Source organism: Bombina bombina, chromosome 3 (assembly GCF_027579735.1).
Source record: "Bombina bombina isolate aBomBom1 chromosome 3, aBomBom1.pri, whole genome shotgun sequence".
In the NCBI taxonomy this organism is placed as follows: domain Eukaryota; kingdom Metazoa; phylum Chordata; class Amphibia; order Anura; family Bombinatoridae; genus Bombina; species Bombina bombina.
In genome coordinates this window covers 1,245,779,874-1,245,799,384 of record NC_069501.1, presented here as the reverse complement: position 1 = coordinate 1,245,799,384, position 19,511 = coordinate 1,245,779,874, and the positions used below count along the sequence as shown (strand labels likewise).

Genomic DNA, 19,511 nt, shown 5'->3' with positions numbered 1-19,511 from the left:
CTAGTTTATCGAGTGGTGGTAAGGAGCAAGTGAGTGGCGGTAGGTTAGAAAGTGTTTTAGTGAAAAAGAGGGGTGAGGAATTGAAGGTGTCAGGTTCGACTGAGCTGTCTCAGGCGGTTGATGAGCAGTTACATAATTTTTCAAAAACGGCCCAGATTTTAAGGCCTAGTAGCAATGTTGAGGAACAGGCTTATCGAGTGTTAGATGGGAGGGTCGAAGGGGTTGAAGTCAGTGAGAGTCAGCATGATACAGAGGTTGATAACGGCGTCGGGGAATTAGCCTTATATTTAGATTCTTCTGAGGAGGATTTTATTCCTCCTTCTCCCAGTGTAGTTAACCCCCTTCGCCAGTTTAGACCGTCAGTCAGGGCATCGAGTGATTTGGTTTTAAGGGGTGAGTTAAGAAATTTGAGGGGTAGGAATGTTGATGTGGTTAAAAATGTACCTGTCTCTAACAATGTTTTTCTTTTAGAAGGGAATGAGATTGGGTCACGGCCTGAGAATTCTCCAGGTTTCTTAGTGGTGGGAAATGACGGCCTAAGTGGGGAAGCTTATGGTCTTCAAGAATCCTGGTTGGAAAATATCAGGCTTGATATGGAGGACGGCGTTCCAGGGGCGGAACGTTTTAATGCAAGGGGAGACGAAACAGGGGTGAGTACGGCCAACAATTTTAATTTTGGTCATCAGGGGATGATGGGACGGAGGCATAACAATACATTTCATAGCTCGGTTAATTCTGTTCAACATCCAAACAGGTCTGGGATTGGGAGAATACAAGGTAGAGGTAGACATCGCAAGAGGTATGGGGATTTAAGGGGAGAAGGGTTTGAGGTTTCATCTGCTAAGAGGGGTAAGGGTGTTTTAGTGGATAGTAGGTTGGTTATGTCTACGGCTAGTAGGGGCATTGGAATTTAGGCACCTTCAGGGGGTTTGTCAAATGTTTCTGTTTTGCAGGCTGAAAGAGGTCAACAATTGATGGCTAATACGGAACCCAGGATGACTGGGTTCCAGAATATAGAGAAGGTTACGGCTGCATCTCAAGGGGATCAGTCTGCAGCGACTCAGGATCTTGGTACAGGTAATGAGGGATCTGGGGCTGTGAATCTGAAGGTGGGGGTTGAAACAGTTGGTGTGCATGCTGAACCTTTATCAATAACTGTTGTAGCGGGTTTAAGGGACTTGTTAGCCAAGTTAGAAGGTGCTAAAGTTTCGGGGGGAGGCCCCTCAAAATGAGGTATTAGGGATTGCTGGTGAGGGAACAAAAGATGTAGGGTCGGTACCACAATCTCAAGTGGTTGGTTTGTCTCAGTCAAAAGTGGCTAATGTTGATAATAAAGCGTCTGGGGGTCCTGAGCTTAAAATTGCTGACACGGCTTTGGCCAGGTCTTGTTTGTGTTCTATTGGGCCTTTGGGTATGCACTTGACGGTTGAGTTAAGGGAGAAGATATGCAAGAGAGAGTTTATTGAATTATTTTCTCTCCTCCCCCTTGACCAGTCTTTTGAGATACCTGAAGACTCAAAAAAGGATGCGTCCAAGAAGGAGGAGGAAGAGAGGAAAAAACGTTATAGAAAATTACCAAAAACATTTACTAACTGGTTTCAGGCTTTTGTTATTTATGCCAGTGTATTTGCTGGTAAGTTCCCTGATCAAGGCGCGGCACTTTTTTGCGGCCGCTTGATTGGATCTCCAGATGTCAGTGAGCCTGAGTCTTTAGCTCACATGCAAAATGTTTTTTACTTTCAACTTGTAATATGAGCGTAAGAGTAAGAGCATTACTGATTTAACTTGCGCAGTGTTAGTGCTCAATAGCACTAATATTTTTGCGCCGCATTTGTAAACTAGTCCAACATCAGACAACATTTTACTTGCACCAAAATAAGCCAATTTAGTTTATGAATACATCATTAATTTTATAATTATAACTAGTGGAAAAGCCTGCCCAGATGGCAATCTATTGTGGTGACGGAACCATTTGTGGTGATGGAACCACCATGCCATTTTCAGAAGGGCAGTCTATTGTGGTGACGGAACCACATGGATGCAGCTTACCTTTAGCACCATTTTGCTCTCTCTCCCCCCTCTCTTTTGCTCTCTCTCCCCCTCTCTTTTGCTCTCTCTCTCCCCTCTCTTTAGCTCTCTCTCTCTCCTCTCTTTAGCTCTCTCTCCCCTCTCTTTAGCTCTGTTCCCCCTCTCTTTAGCTCTCTCTCCCTCTCGTTTGCTCTCACTCCCCCTCTCTTTTGCTCTCTCTCCCCTTCTCTTTTGATCTCTCTCCCCCTCTCTTTTGCTCTCTCTCCCCTCTCTTTTGCTCTCTCTCCCCCTTCTCTTTTGATCTCTCCCCCCCTTCTCTTTTGATCTCTCCCCCCTCTCTTTTGTTTTCTCTCCCCCCCTCTCTTTTGCTCTCTCTCTCCCCTCTCATTTGCTCTCTCTCTCTCTCTCTCCTCTCATTCGTTCTCTCTCCCCTCTCATTTTCTCTCTTTCCCCTCTCCCCTCTCAGTATATGTATTGTTAATAAAAATAAAAAAAAAATTGAACTACCGAAAAACAAATGATCAAAAATAAAAAATAAAACCTAATCCCTATGAAAATAAAAAAGCCCTCCAAAATAAAAACACCCCCTAATCTAATGCTAAACTACCAATAGCCCTTAAAAGGGCTTTTTTGTTAGACATTGCCTAAGTTAAACAGCTCTTTTGCAGTAACCAAAAATGTTAAGCCCCCCCTATCAGTAAAACCCACCATCCACCAAACCCCCCAAAATAAATAAACCTAACACAAAAAAAACTAAACTATTCATTGCCCTGAAAATTGTATGGGCATTCAGCTCTTTTGCTGCCCATCTCTAATCTAAAAAAAAAAAACTGTCTAACCCCCAAAATTTAAAAATTAAACCTAAGTTTTAAAGTAAGCTAAAATTAAGCTACAATTACAGAAAAAAACTACTAATATTACAGAAAATAAAAAAGAAATAACCAAAGTTTACAAAATTAAACCTAATCCCTATGAAAATAAAAAAGCCCTCCCAAAATAAAAACGCCCCCTAATCTAAGGATAAACTGCCAGTAGCCCTTAAAAGGGCTTTTTGCAGGGCATTGCCCCAAGATAAACAGCTCTTTTACATTAAAAATACAAAACGTCCCCCCTAACAGTAAACACCCCACCCACCAAACCCCCCAAAATAAAAGAATCTAACATTAAAAAAACATAAACTACCCATTGCCCTGAAAAGGGCATTTGTTTGGGCATTGCCCTTAAAAGGGTATTTAGCTCTTTTATTGCCCATCCCTAATCTAAATAAAACAAACCCCCTCAAAAAAACCTTAAACAAATCCTAAGTCTAACCCCCAGGTTGGTACTCACCATTCCTGAAGTCCGGTGGAGAAGGTCCTGTTCCATGCGGTGAAGTCTTCTTCCAAGCGGGGACCTCTTCTTCCTTCTTCCAGGAACAATCCTGCGCAGAGTGGAGGGCGGAGCTGGGGACCGATGACCATGGAGCTGAAGACTGGAGACCCTATAACTGAAGACCAGCGACCCTGGAGCTGAAGACCGGTATCCCTGGAACGTGGAGGATCCTGTTTGTACGATCACCGCCGTACACTGAATAGTGAATTCAAGGTACGCGATTAAAGATGGCGTCCCTTGCAATCCTATTGGCTGATTTGATTCTTCAAATTCAAATCAGCCAATAGGATGAGAGCTAATGAAATCCTATTGGCTGATTTAAACAGCCAATAGGATTTCAGTAGCTCTCATCCTATTGGCTGATTTGAATTTGAAGAATCAAATTAGCCAATAGGAATTCAAGGGACGCCATCTTTAATCGTGTACCTTGTATTCACTATTCAGTGTACGGCGGCGATTGTACAAAGAGGATCCTCCATGCTCCATGGCTCCAAGGTCGCCGGTCTTCAGTTCCAGGATTGCCGGTCTTCAGTTCCAGGGTCGCCAGTCTTTAACTCCACGGTCATCGGTCTTCAGCTCTGCCCTCCGCTTCATGCCGGATGTTCCTGGAAGAAGAAAGAAGAGGGTGCCGCTTGGAAGAAGACTCCACCTCATGGGACAGGACCTTCTCCCCCGGACTTCAGGAACGGTGAGTACCAACCTGGGGGTGAGACTTAGTTTTTTTGTTTTTTTTTATTTCGATTAGGGTGGGCATTTTGTAAAAGAGCTAAATGCCCTTTTAAGGGAAATACCCAACAAATGCCCTTTTCAGAGTAATGGGTAGTTTAGGTTTTTTAGTGTTAGGTTTTTTATTTTGGGGGGTTTAGTGGGTGGGGGTTTTTACTGTTAAGGGGAACTTTGTGTATTTTGAATGTAAAAAAGCTGTTTATCTTGGGGCAATGCCCTGCAAAAAGCCCTTTTAAGGGCTACTGGTAGTTTATTCTTAGAGTAGGGGGTGTTTTTATTTTGGGGGGCTTTTTTATTTTCATAGGGATAAGGTTTAATTTTGTAAACTTTGATAATTAGTTTTTTTACTTTCTGTAATGTTATGTTAATTTAGGGGGTGTTAGGTTAGGGGGTGTTAGGTTAGGGGACTTAGTAATTTAATTAGTTATTTGCGTTGTGGGTTTTGGTGGTTTAAGGCGTTAATAGGTTAATTAGGTTTATTGCGAATGTGGTGTTTTTGCGATTTAGGGGTTAATAGGGTAAATAGGTTTATTGCAATGTGGGGGTTTTGTGGTTTAGGGGTTAATAGGTTAATTATGTTTATTGCAATGTGGGGGTTTTGTGGTTTAGAGGTTAATACGGTAATTAGGTTTATTGCGATGTGGGTGTTTTACGGTTTAGGGGGTAATAGGGTAAATAGGTTTATTGTGATGTGGGGGTTTTGCAGTTTAGGGGTAAATAGGGTGATTAGGTTTATTGCGATGTGGGGGTTTTGCGGTTTAGGGGTTAATAGGGTAAATAGGTTTATTGCGATGTGGGGGTTTTGTGGTTTAGGGGTTAATAGGTTAATTATGTTTATTGCAATGTGGGGGTTTTGCGGTTTAGAGGTTAATAGGGTAATTAGGTTTATTGCGATGTGGGTGTTTTACGATTTAGGGGTTAACAGGGTAATTATGTTTATTGTGGTGTGGGTTGTTGAAGGTTAAGGGATTGAGGGGTTAATTACTTTATTATTTTGCGATGTGTGGGTTTGTGGTGTATGTGTTAATACTTCGTGTGGGAGGTTGTTTTTTTTTTTTATACTTCGTGCGGGCAGTGTTTTTTTTTTTTTAATGCTCTGTTTGCTTTCGCTGTGGAATCCACTTGGAGGCAGCTTCGCTGCATGCAGGTAAACTCTTTTGGCTGCGCGCAGTCAACATTATGTTTGCTGCCTCGCGCTGCCAACATTCCATTGAGGATGCGTGCGCAACTGCCGACGGCGACGCACATTACAAGCGCAATTATAGTATAGATTCTTCAACATTTTATAGTTTTCAACAAATCATCACTAACTACGGAGCAGTTGAACAAGTTACATTCAGTAAATGCCATTGTTTTTGTTTTTGTTACTATTTCTGCAGCGTTTGGAAGAATGTTCCAGGTGAAGACTAGCGCACTCACGCTATGTGGTACAATAAAGGAGAAGCATATGACAGCTTATACATGAACACAATGCTTACAATAAGATAAAATTAGCTCAATAATAGGAACATAGCATGAAAGGTCAGTGTTTACAGCTTAGTGAATAATACAAAGAAGCAAATGCGACCCTACCCTGTATGGCTTGTATTACACGAATATAACAGTTCAAATTTGCATTGTCAAAGGGACACTCAAGTCAAAATTAAACTCTCATGATTCAGATAGAACATTTTTAAACCACTTTTCAATTCACTTCCATTGACAAAATGTGCACAGCCTTTTTATATCATCATGTGCAACAGGGCTGCTGAGCCAATCATGTGCGACAGGGCTGCTGAGCCAATCATGTGCAACAGGGCTGCTGAGCCAATCATGTGCAACAGCGCTGCTGAGCCAATAATGTGCGACAGGGCTGCTGAGCCAATCATGTGCGACAGGGCTGCTGAGCCAATCATGTGCGACAGCGCTGCTGAGCCAATCATGTGCAACAGGGCTGCTGAGCCAATCATGTGCAACAGCGCTGCTGAGCCAATCATGGGCAACAAGGCTGATGAGCCAATTATGTGCAACAGGGTTGATGAGCCAATCATGTGCAACAGGGCCAATGAGCCAATCACAATCAGGTGTGACATGTGTGTACCTGCTAATCACTGTTTTTTTATTATTGTTCTAAAATGTTCTTTTAAACAGTAAATATATTGAGCCCCATTTAACAAAGTCCGGACAGACAGGGTTTGCCTCCGTGAACCTGTCTGCCAGGGATCGCAGAAAGCTGCCCGCATATATCATTGCACAAGCATCTGCTTGTGCAATGCCACCCCTTGCTCATCCAAGACCAATGACATGCAAGTAGGGGCTGTCAATCACACCAGGCAAACTTGATTTTAATCTGTCAGCTAGGAGCTACCAAACAGGTTCCAAAGCAGCAGATGACCGCTGCTTCTTAACTATCGGCTACAGGCTTACTTACGCAGCGAAGGGCCTCCAAAATTGAGTATGCAGCTTGATATATGGAGCCCATTGTCAGAAGCTATACAAAGGGTACATTTTTATAGGAATCACCTACTCATGACAATGTTATAAGACCCCTTTCTCTTGTTAAGTGTATCCAGTCCACGGATCATCCATTACTTATGGAATATTAACTCCTCCCCAACAGGAAGTGCAAGAGGATTCACCCAGCAGAGCTGCTATATAGCTCCTCCCCTAACTGCCATTACCAGTCATTCTCTTGCACCCAACGACTAGATAGGATGTGTGAGAGGACTATGGTGATTATATTTAGTTTTATACCTTCAATCAAAAGTTTGTTATTTTATAATAGCACCGGAGTGTGTTATTCCTTCTCTGGTAGAATTTGAAGAAGAATCTACCTGAGTTTTTACTATGATTTTAGCCGGCGTAGTTAAGATCATATATAAATGGGGGTGTATGAGAGAATGGGAAATATTGCTGATAATCTAGATTCTGGTGCCACCCTTAATCAGTAATGAAATTAAATATATACAGGGAGATATAGTATCAGACCATATATTAATGGTCTGATAAAGTAAGGGAAATAAAGGCACACAGAGAATTTATTTCATACCAAAAATAAATTTATTAATTATAATCCCTTGTCACATTTCGTGAAAAACTCTGCATTTGACTCAGACCAACACAAAATAAGGTAAACACCATATATATACAACACCTTACATCTAAGGTAACAATGCCTGCAGGATATCTATAAAGCATACGTATGCTGCTAAGTCTAATAATATCTAAGACACACATTAATCAGGTTGCTAGATTGTATATAGACCTAAAATAGAACAATTATGCACATATCCTAATAGTGGTTATAACATGTCTAAAGCAGTGTGTCAAAACATAACATAATGGAAAAGATAAGATAAACCGCTGAGAAAAAGTCTCTCTCAGAAGCTAGGAGGAAACACAGTTAGATCCTGCACTCGGTCCAGGAAAATGCAAAGTGAAAATACAGTCCTTTATGCAAAAGGTAAAGTAAACGTATTAGTTCTTACTGTGATCTGTTCCCAAAAGTAAGATTTTAAATCACTTGCCAGGATAGAGCATGCAGCAGTGAAACAAACTAGCTCTGTGTCCCAGGAGATTTTCAAAGAAGCAGACCGCTCTCTCTGTGGCGTCTGATGTCACTGGGGGGGGAGTGGTATAGCTTGCAAACTCTTCCAATCGGACTTGTAGGTAAAGTGCACTTTCCGTGTGTAGTAGTGATCAGCTGTACCGGCATCCGCCGCACCGAGAAAGAACCAGGCTTTCCCTAGGCTGATAGATCAAAAGTATCGAAGCGTACGTCAGGATATACGCAAACTTGCTCAGGTGGATACGATATGTATGTTCCTCTCGCTCTTAGCTTACGTGCATTTACTTAGACTTCACAGGTGCCTGTTTTCCAAGTCCTGTATTCGCTTCACAGGGCAACAGATGAAACACCAAACAGTCCTTATAGTAGCACAGACCATATGTTTTTTTGCAGCATGTTTCTTTAAAGTCAGCACATAAAACAGGTATGCAGATAAAGTGCAGGCAGTAAAAAGGTATAAAAGGCTATGCGTGTCCCATAGACCTTAGAACCTTAAACAGTTCTTATACACAGGAGTTAGTCGACCTGCTCCTGAATAAAACACTTCAGTGTTAAAAACACAAACCAACGATCGTTTCACCCCCACATCCAGTGTGTTTCACAGGGGTTCATCAGGGCTTGAATGAATCCTTACCGGATTTCCTCTTAAGATAAAGCTCACCTGACATTCCTCAGGTGTGCTTCCCCCACCTGGGGTAATCAATTAATTAAAGGTGTGTTCACATAAGAAAACATATTCCAGTTTAGAGATGCATATAATCAAAATACAAAGACCTTATGTGTAAAGTTGTGAAGATTCTAGTTATACACTAAAAACCTAGGGAAAGTAAAAGCCTAATTCCTCAGCTTTCTAACACTTATTGCCACAACAAAAAATGATGACACCTTACGAATATAGCACATGTCTTGTCTGAAAAGGGGAGAGTCCACTGACTATAAAAAACTAGCATACTCCAATTTATCATTAAGTCCTACTGGGTATCTAGTATTAAGTTTATAGATCCATTTTGTTTCTTTCTGCAATAGAACTTTGTCATTATTGCCACCTCTACCATTAGTTATCCCTTTGTCTATGATAGTAAATTTCAAAGATTCTACACTTCCATTATGGAACATGCCAAAGTGTCTTGCCACATTTGTGTCATTTTCATGAAGGATATCGTCCCGATGTTCCTGTACCCGGTCCTTTACTAACCTTTTGGTTTTTCCAACGTAAAAGACCGGGCACGAGCAGCGAAGAAGATAGATTACCCCTTCAGATTTGCAGTTGAAGAAGAATTTAATGTCAAAAACCTTATCACATGAAGTGAAGAACTGTTTGGTGCTATCCATGTGGGCACAGTACACACAGTGCCCACATGGATAGCTACCTTTTATTCCCTTGTCCCTTCTTAGCCAGTCTGCATTAGAGGGGCCTCTCACAAATTGACTCTGAACTAAGTGATCTCTCAAACTTAGTGCTTTTCTAGCTGTTAGTAGTGGTTTTTCACCAATCGAATCTCTAACCTTGTCATCCAAGGTAAGTATATGCCAGTTATTAGCTAGTGCTGATCTAATATTGGACCATTGATTATTAAACTTAGTGATAAATCTAATTTGCGTCTCTTTGGGCTTTGATTTATTGTTATACAGCAGGTGGTCTCTAGGAGTCTTTCGTGCCTTCCACAAAGCTTTTTTAAGACATTTATTGGAATATCCTCTTTTGAGAAACCTTTCTTTCATTAGGGCAGCATGTGTATCAAATTTTGTTAGTGATGAACAGTTTCTCCTAAGCCGGAGGAACTGTCCATACGGAATACCCTTAATCAGATGGACAGGATGACCACTATCAGCATGTAAGATGCTGTTAGTGGCATTCTTTTTCCTGAAATTTTCTGTCACGATCTTCAAGCCTTCCTTCTTGATAGTAATATCAAGAAAGTTTAGTTCGGTCTTGTTTGTCTCTGATGTGAGGATGATGTTCCTGTCATTATGGTTAAGTTCATGAACAAAATCATGAAATTCTTCTACACTCCCATCCCATAGGACAAGAACATCATCCACATATCTAACCCACATTAACACCTTATTGTTAAAGGTGTCACTGTGTCGTTCAAATATATCTGACTCCCAAGCCCCCAAATGGAGGCAGGCGTAGGTGGGAGCACACACTGCCCCCATAGCTGTTCCCCGTATCTGTTTATAGATCTGTCCGTCAAATGTAAATACATTATTCTGGAGGACAAATCTAAGTAAAGAAATAACAAACTCAGAATGTTCTGAGAACAGGGGACCTTTTGTTTCCAGAAATTTCCTTATTGCCTGGAGTCCAATATCATGAGGAATAGAGGAGTATAGCCCCTCTACATCTAGAGAAGCTAGCAGTGTATTATCATTTACTACCACTCCATCAAGTTTCCTCAAAAGATCCGCTGTGTCCTTAACATATGATGTTAAAGATAAAAGGAATGGACGTAGATATTTATCTACATATTCCCCAGCTTTCTCAGTGACACTGCCAATCCCTGACACGATAGGCCTTCCTGGGGGACACTTCAAGTTCTTGTGTAATTTCGGAAGAATATAGAAAACAGGCATTACAGGGAAATCAGAGACCAAGAACTTAAACTCTTTCTGATCTATGGTTCCCCTACATCTTGCTTCATTTAGAAGTTTAAAGAGGGAATTCTGTATCTGTGCCAGGGGGTTGTGATCCAACCTTACATATTGGTTCTTGTCGTTCAATTGGCGTTTTGCTTCATTTACATAAAGCTGTTCATCCAGAAGGACTAAATTTCCGCCCTTATCTTTCCTTTGTAGAGGATTGGAATCAGTGATGTGCAGTCACTAGAGGCAGGTGAGGCAGTGCTTCACCTCTCATATGGGCAAAAATATATATTTTTTTATTGGCTTTAAAAAAAATAAAAAAATTGCAATTTTTTTCCCCCAGCATTTTTTTTTCACAGCTACATGTTGTGCAATGGAGAGGCACAAGCAGGTCTGCCCACCATTACACAACATGCTGCACCACCTACTGGATTAAAGTGGTTAAGCTCATTGCATGGCCCATAATTGCTTATTTGAGGCAGTCCTATTTGGGCTGACCCAATCTAGTGAGAGGCATTAGTCAGTGGAACTTAGGGTTGGGGCTGGATGTTAAATCATATAAAACAAAAACGGGAAAAAACTACTTTAATTTATTTTGTTGCTGTGCTGTGAAGCTGCCAGCTTTTGCTAAAGTGAAAAAGAGAGTTCTGTTCTTCCCCTCTAAGTGCAGTGGAATGTCCCACTGTCACTTCCTTAATACAGACAGAGGCAGAGCAGGAAGAGATGCAGTCAATGAGCAGTGTGTAAGACACATCTTTGAAGTAAGTTCTACAACCTTAGATTTCACTGAAAGGGATTCTGTTAGTGAAAATTATAATTTAATGAATGTGGTTTAGTGTTTTTTGTTTTTTTTACTCTTTAACAGCAGTTGAAGGATCATTTTTGTATTTTGTTTCCTCAACCTTTAGACCCACTAACTTAACAGCTTGCCTTCACTTTCTGAACTCTCTGTAGCTCTGCTGTTTTATTACTTAAAAATGCAGTGGTCTCTCCCCCCCCCCCCCCTTGTGTGTGTGTGTCTCTCCCTCTCTCTCTATATCTATCTATCCATCTCTCTCCTTATGTGTTGTTCTCCCCATGGTCTCTTTCTCTGTCTCTCTTCCTCCCCCTCTGACTCTCTCATCCCTTATGTGTCTCTCTAACCCTCTGTGTTTGATTGTGTCTCTCTCTCTTTCTCTAACCCTCTGTGTGTGATTGTGTGTGTCTCTCTCTTTCTCTCTCTCTAACCCTCTGTGTGTGACTGTGTCTCTCTCTCTTTCTCTCTCTCTAACCCTCTGTGTATGATTGTGTCTCTGTCTCTCTCTCTCTCACCCTCTGTGTGTGATTGTGTCTTTCTCTCTTTCTCTCTCTCTAACCCTCTGTGTGTTATTGTGTCTCTCTCTCTTTCTCGCTCTCTAACCCTCTGTGTGTGATTGTGTCTCTCTCTCTCACCCTCTGTGTGTGATTGTGTCTCTGTCTCACTCTCTCTAACCCTCTGTGTGTGATTGTGTGTGTGTCTCTCTCTCTCTCTTTCTCTCTCTAACCCTCTGTGTATGATTGTGTCTCTGTCTCTCTCTCTCTCTCTCTCTCTCTCTCTCACCCTCTGTGTGTGATTGTGTCTTTCTCTCTTTCTCTCTAACCCTCTGTGTGTGAATGTGTCTCTCTCTTTCTCTCTCTCTAACCCTCTGTGTATGATTGTGTCTCTCTCTCTTTCTTTAACTCTCTGTGTGTGATTGTGTGTGTCTCTCTCTCTCTCTCTCTCTCTCTCTCTCTCTAACCCTCTGTGTGTGATTGTGTGTCTCTCTCTCTCTCTCTCTCTCTCTCTCTCTCTCTCTCTCTAACCCTGTGTATGATTGTGTCTCTCTCTCTCTAACCCTGTGTATTATTGGGTCTCTCTCTCTCTCTCTAACCCTGTGTATGATTGTGTCTCTCTCTCTCTCTCTCTTTCTCTTTCTCTCTAACCCTCTGTGTGTGATTGTGTCTCTCTTTCTCTAACCCTCTGTGTATGATTGTGTCTCTCTCTTTCTCTCTCTAACCCTCTGTGTATGATTGTGTCTCTCTCTCTTTCTCTCTCTCTAACCCTCTGTGTGTGATTGTGTCTCTCTTTCTCTCTCTCTCTAACCCTCTGTATGTGATTGTGTCTATCTCTCTTTCTCTCTAACCCTCTGTGTGTGATTGTGTCTCTCTTTCTCTCTCTCTCTAACCCTCTGTGTATGTGTTTCTTTCTACCTTTTATTTATTTAATTAATGAATTGGTAGTGCCATCTGATGGTGTGGCTTTATTTAAAGGGGTGGGGTCAAGCGCCCCACCATCTTTAAATTTCACCAGCCGCCACTGGATCAAGACATTTTTATATTTACTGAATAATGAAAGAATCTATAATCATAATTTGCAGCATTAAAGTAAAAAGTATGTTTTAAACATATTTTAATGGGCATGGATTTCTAGATCTCCTAATCAGAGCAAACATTTTGTTATCTGGCAAGTGTTTCTGTTACAATCCTTTAGACTAAAATCAGATGTTTACTAAGTTGACCAGTTTTTCAAGACACCATTTAAAGGGACATGAAAGCCATATGTTTTCTTTCATGATTTAGAAAGAGCATGCAATTTTAAATATCTTTACAATTTACATCTAATATCTAATTGTCTTCATTCTTTTGATATCCTTTGTTGAAAATCATATCTAAATATGCTCAGTAGCTGCTGATTGGTGGCTGCACATAGATACCTCATGTGATTGGCTCACCCATGTGCATTGCTATTTCTTCAACAAAGGATATCTAAAGAATGAAGGCGTATCCTAGCCACTGCCTCACCAGCCTCTGACGTCACTGCACGTCACTGATTGGAATGATAAATTATCCTCGACCTCCCTTGATTTGATGGAAATGATGATACAAAGAAATATTAGACGACTTGAAAAAGTCAAAAATGAGGCTGAAAATGATAATACACTGCTAGCTTCTCTAGATGTAGAGGGGCTATACTCCTCTATTCCTCATGATATTGGACTCCAGGCAATAAGGAAATTTCTGGAAACAAAAGGTCCCCTGTTCTCAGAACATTCTGAGTTTGTTATTTCTTTACTTAGATTTGTCCTCCAGAATAATGTATTTACATTTGACGGACAGATCTATAAACAGATACGGGGAACAGCTATGGGGGCAGTGTGTGCTCCCACCTACGCCTGCCTCCATTTGGGGGCTTGGGAGTCAGATATATTTGAACGACACAGTGACACCTTTAACAATAAGGTGTTAATGTGGGTTAGATATGTGGATGATGTTCTTGTCCTATGGGATGGGAGTGTAGAAGAATTTCATGATTTTGTTCATGAACTTAACCATAATGACAGGAACATCATCCTCACATCAGAGACAAACAAGACCGAACTAAACTTTCTTGATATTACTATCAAGAAGGAAGGCTTGAAGATCGTGACAGAAAATTTCAGGAAAAAGAATGCCACTAATAGCATCTTACATGCTGATAGTGGTCATCCTGTCCATCTGATTAAGGGTATTCCGTATGGACAGTTCCTCCGGCTTAGGAGAAACTGTTCATCACTAACAAAATTTGATACACATGCTGCCCTAATGAAAGAAAGGTTTCTCAAAAGAGGATATTCCAATAAATGTCTTAAAAAAGCTTTGTGGAAGGCACGAAAGACTCCTAGAGACCACCTGCTGTATAACAATAAATCAAAGCCCAAAGAGACGCAAATTAGATTTATCACTAAGTTTAATAATCAATGGTCCAATATTAGATCAGCACTAGCTAATAACTGGCATATACTTACCTTGGATGACAAGGTTAGAGATTCGATTGGTGAAAAACCACTACTAACAGCTAGTAAAGCACTAAGTTTGAGAGATCACTTAGTTCAGAGTCAATTTGTGAGAGGCCCCTCTAATGCAGACTGGCTAAGAAGGGACAAGGGAATAAAAGGTAGCTATCCATGTGGGCACTGTGTGTACTGTGCCCACATGGATAGCACCAAACAGTTCTTCACTTCATGTGATAAGGTTTTTGACATTAAATTCTTCTTCAACTGCAAATCTGAAGGGGTAATCTATCTTCTTCGCTGCTCGTGCCCGGTCTTTTACGTTGGAAAAACCAAAAGGTTAGTAAAGGACCGGGTACAGGAACATCGGGACGATATCCTTCATGAAAATGACACAAATGTGGCAAGACACTTTGGCATGTTCCATAATGGAAGTGTAGAATCTTTGAAATTTACTATCATAGACAAAGGGATAACTAATGGTAGAGGTGGCAATAATGACAAAGTTCTATTGCAGAAAGAAACAAAATGGATCTATAAACTTAATACTAGATACCCAGTAGGACTTAATGATAAATTGGAGTATGCTAGTTTTTTATAGTCAGTGGACTCTCCCCTTTTCAGACAAGACATGTGCTATATTCGTAAGGTGTCATCATTTTTTGTTGTGGCAATAAGTGTTAGAAAGCTGAGGAATTAGGCTTTTACCTTCCCTAGGATGTTAGTGTATAACTAGAATCTTCACAACTTTACACATAAGGTTTTTGTATTTTGATTATATGCATCTCTAAACTGGAATATGTTTTCTTATGTGAACACACCTTTAATTAATTGATTACCCCAGGTGGGGGAAGCACACCTGAGGAATGTCAGGTGAGCTTTATCTTAAGAGGAAATCCGGTAAGGATTCATTCAAGCCCTGATGAACCCCTGTGAAACACACTGGATGTGGGGGTGAAACGATCGTTGGTTTGTGTTTTTAACACTGAAGTGTTTTATTCAGGAGCAGGTCGACTAACTCCTGTGTATAAGAACTGTTTAAGGTTCTAAGGTCTATGGGACACGCATAGCCTTTTATACCTTTTTACTGCCTGCACTTTATCTGCATACCTGTTTTATGTGCTGACTTTAAAGAAACATGCTGCAAAAAAACATATGGTCTGTGCTACTATAAGGACTGTTTGGTGTTTCATCTGTTGCCCTGTGAAGGCATTATTTTTTCCACTTGGCAGTTGTTTTATTTAATTTATGACAGCTTACTGATCTCTCTCACTGTTGTGTGTGAGGGGGAGGTCAAAAAATTCAGTCAGAAGCTCATTGTATTTCCTGCATGATCCGGTTCATCTCTACAGAACTCAGGGGTCTTCAAAACTTGTTTTGAGGGAGGTAATCATTCACAGCAGAGCTGTGAGATTGTAGTTGACTGTGATAAAAAACGTTTATTTCTGTAACTTTTTTTTTTCTGCTATCAGGGTTAGTTATCCTTCGCTAATGGGAACAAGCCTTTGCTAAAATTGTGTTTTTTACAAAGATTTGATGCTATAACCTTTCAGTTTATTAACTTTCAACTGTCATAACTCTTTCTGTGCTTCTTATAGGCACAGTACGTTTTCATATTATAGTAAATTACTTGAAAAGTATTTCCAAGTTGCTAGTTTATTTGCTAGTGTGTTAAACATGTCTGATTCAGAGGAAGACATCTGTGCTATATGTGCTAATGCCAAAGTGGAGCCCAATAGAAATTTATGTACTAACTGTATTGATGCTACTTTAAATAAAAGTCAATCTGTACAAATTGAACACATTTCACCAAACAACGAGGGGAGAGTTATGCCGACTAACTCGCCTCACGTGTCAGTACCTGCATCTCCCGCTCGGGGGGTGCGTGATATTGTGGCGCCGAGTACATCTGGGCGGCCATTACAAATCACATTACAGGATATGGCTACTGTTATGACTGAAGTTTTGGCTAAATTACCAGAACTAAGAGGTAACCGTGTCCTTCATTCCATTCAACACCCGTCAGTAGCTCAATGCATGGAGGTGATCGGCTTAATGGTAGCAGCAATGGACATAGTACCCTTTGCACGCCTACATCTCAGACCGCTGCAATTGTGCATGCTAAGTCAGTGGAATGGGGATTACTCAGACTTGTCCCCTACTCTGAATCTGGATCAAGAGACCAGAAATTCTCTTCTATGGTGGCTTTCTCGGCCACATCTGTCCAGGGGGATGCCATTCAGCAGGCCGGACTGGACAATTGTAACAACAGACGCCAGCCTACTAGGTTGGGGCGCTGTCTGGAATTCTCTGAAGGCTCAGGGACAATGGAATCAGGAGGAGAGTCTCCTACCAATAAACATTCTGGAATTGAGAGCAGTTCTCAATGCCCTTCTGGCTTGGCCCCAGTTAACAACTCGGGGGTTCATCAGGTTTCAGTCGGACAACATCACGACTGTAGCTTATATCAACCATCAGGGAGGGACAAGAAGCTCCCTAGCAATGATGGAAGTATCAAAGATAATTCGCTGGGCAGAGTCTCACTCTTGCCACCTGTCAGCAATCCACATCCCGGGAGTGGAGAACTGGGAGGCGGATTTCTTAAGTCGTCAGACTTTTCATCCGGGGGAGTGGGAACTTCATCCGGAGGTCTTTACCCAAATACTTCGACGTTGGGGCAAACCAGAGATAGATCTCATGGCGTCTCGACAGAACACCAAGCTTCCTCGTTACGGGTCCAGATCCAGGGATCCGGGAGCGGTTCTGATAGATGCTTTGACAGCACCTTGGACCTTCAGATGGCTTATGTGTTTCCACCCTTCCCGATGCTTCCTCGATTGATTGCCAGAATCAAACAGGAGAGAGCATCAGTGATTCTAATAGCGCCTGCATGGCCACGCAGGACTTGGTATGCAGATCTAGTGGACATGTCATCCTGTCCACCTTGGTCGCTACCTCTGAAACAGGACGTTCTGATCCAGGGTCCCTTCAAACATCAAAATCTAATTTCTCTGAAGCTGACTGCTTGGAAATTGAACGCTTGATTTTATCAAAACGTGGTTTTTCTGAGTCAGTTATTGATACCTTAATACAGGCTAGGAAGCCTGTTACCAGAAAGATTTACCATAAGATATGGCGCAAATACTTATATTGGTGCGAATCCAAGAGTTACTCATGGAGTAAGGTTAGGATTCCGAGGATATTGTCTTTTCTACAAGAAGGTTTAGAAAAGGGTTTATCCGCTAGTTCCTTAAAGGGACAGATTTCAGCTCTGTCCATTCTTTTACACAAACGTCTGTCAGAAGTTCCGGACGTTCAAGCTTTTTGTCAGGCTTTAGCTAGGATCAAGCCTGTGTTTAAAACTGTTGCTCCACCATGGAGTTTGAACTTAGTTCTTAATGTTTTACAGGGGGTTCCGTTTGAACCCCTTCATTCCATTGATATCAAGTTGTTATCTTGGAAAGTTCTGTTTTTAATGGCGATTTCCTCGGCTCGAAGAGTCTCTGAGTTATCTGCCTTACATTGTGATTCTCCTTATCTGATTTTTCATTCAGACAAGGTAGTTCTGCGTACTAAACCTGGGTTCCTACCTAAGGTGGTCACTAACAGGAATATCAATCAAGAGATTGTGGTTCCATCTTTGTGTCCTAATCCTTCTTCGAAAAAGGAACGTCTGCTACACAATCTAGATGTAGTCCGTGCCCTGAAATTTTATCTACAGGCAACTAAGGATTTTCGACAAACGTCTTCCCTGTTTGTCGTTTATTCTGGTCAGAGGAGAGGTCAAAAAGCTTCGGCTACCTCTCTCTCCTTTTGGCTTCGTAGCATAATACGGTTAGCCTATGAGACTGCTGGACAGCAGCCTCCTGAAAGAATTACAGCACATTCTACTAGAGCTGTGGCTTCCACTTGGGCCTTTAAGAATGAGGCTTCTGTTGAACAGATTTGCAAGGCTGCAACTTGGTCTTCTCTTCATACTTTTTCCAAATTTTACAAATTTGACACTTTTGCTTCTTCGGAGGCTGTTTTTGGGAGAAAGGTTCTTCAGGCAGTGGTTCCTTCCGTATAAAGAGCCTGCCTGTCCCTCCCGTCATCTGTGTACTTTAGCTTTGGTATTGGTATCCCATAAGTAATGGATGATCCGTGGACTGGATACACTTAACAAGAGAAAACATAATTTATGCTTACCTGATAAATTTATTTCTCTTGTGGTGTATCCAGTCCACGGCCCGCCCTGTCACTTTAAGGCAGGTAATTTTTCCATTAAACTACAGTCACCACTGCACCCTATGGTTTTCCTTTCTCTGCATGTTTTCGGTCGAATGACTGGTAATGGCAGTTAGGGGAGGAGCTATATAGCAGCTCTGCTGGGTGAATCCTCTTGCACTTCCTGTTGGGGAGGAGTTAATATCCCATAAGTAATGGATGATCCGTGGACTGGATACACCACAAGAGAAATAAATTTATCAGGTAAGCATAAATTAGGTTTTTGCCATACTGGGGTCTTATGCCCCTCTGCACTTTATGGGGGGTAATGGTAACTACAAATTTGCCCCATCCCACCGCTGCATATTTATGTACTTGGAGCATGTGATCATTACTTCTATGGTGATTACCTGAAAATAAGAAGAGGGCAATTCCCTCTTAGTACCACTCTAATTAAATCAGAAGGGAGATAAGGGCTCTGTAATAGGCCTCATCCCCCACTACTAGAAATAACCTGTTTTCTAATTATACAGGTGATCACCATTTTTATTCTTGTGCTTGTTTCCAGCAGATTACTATTTCTGAATATTATCTGTATTGTCATTGTGTTTGTCTAATAATCACAAAACAAATGTGCCCAATATATCACAAACAAAAGGACACTTTTGTGTGTTTAGTGATTACAACACAGGTTAAAAAGCTTTTATGTAGTTTATACCTTTTAATAGTGTGTAGTGATGATAAAAGGTACCACTTGTGATATTAACCTGCTCCAAAACCATAGAGATATGTGTATATGTCTTTTTAAGGGATTTGAAGAGGGGCATTATGGGTATAGTTGGCATGTGTGTTTTTTAGGTTATGGATCTGACTCATTTTAATAGTGTTCAAGTGCTTATTATTTATGTTTTAAAGGGACATAAAACCCAATTTTTTCTTTCATAATTCAGATAGAGAATACAATTTTAAACAACATTCCAATTTACTTCTATTATCTAATTTTGTTCATTCTTTAGATATCCATTATTGAAGAAATAGAAATGCACATGGGTGAGCCAAACACACAAGGCATCTATGTGCAGCCACCAATCAGCAAATACTGAGCCTATCTAGATATTATTTTCAACAAATGATATCAAGAGAATTAAGCAAATTAGATAATAGAAATAAACTGAAAAGGTTTTTAAAATTGTTTTCTCTACCTGAATCATGAAAAAAAAATAGTTTAATGTCCCTTAACAGAAGCCTTCAGTGACATTGCTTCCTAATGTCATGTAATA

General features: G+C 41.0%; 1 protein-coding gene across 6 annotated transcripts in view; it reads right to left on the bottom strand.

Annotated features, from left to right (window-relative positions):
* The window catches only part of SLCO2B1 (solute carrier organic anion transporter family member 2B1), a 490,516-nt gene that overhangs the window by 166,619 nt on the left and 304,386 nt on the right, over window positions 1-19,511 (bottom strand). The gene's annotated exons all lie outside the window — the stretch shown is intronic.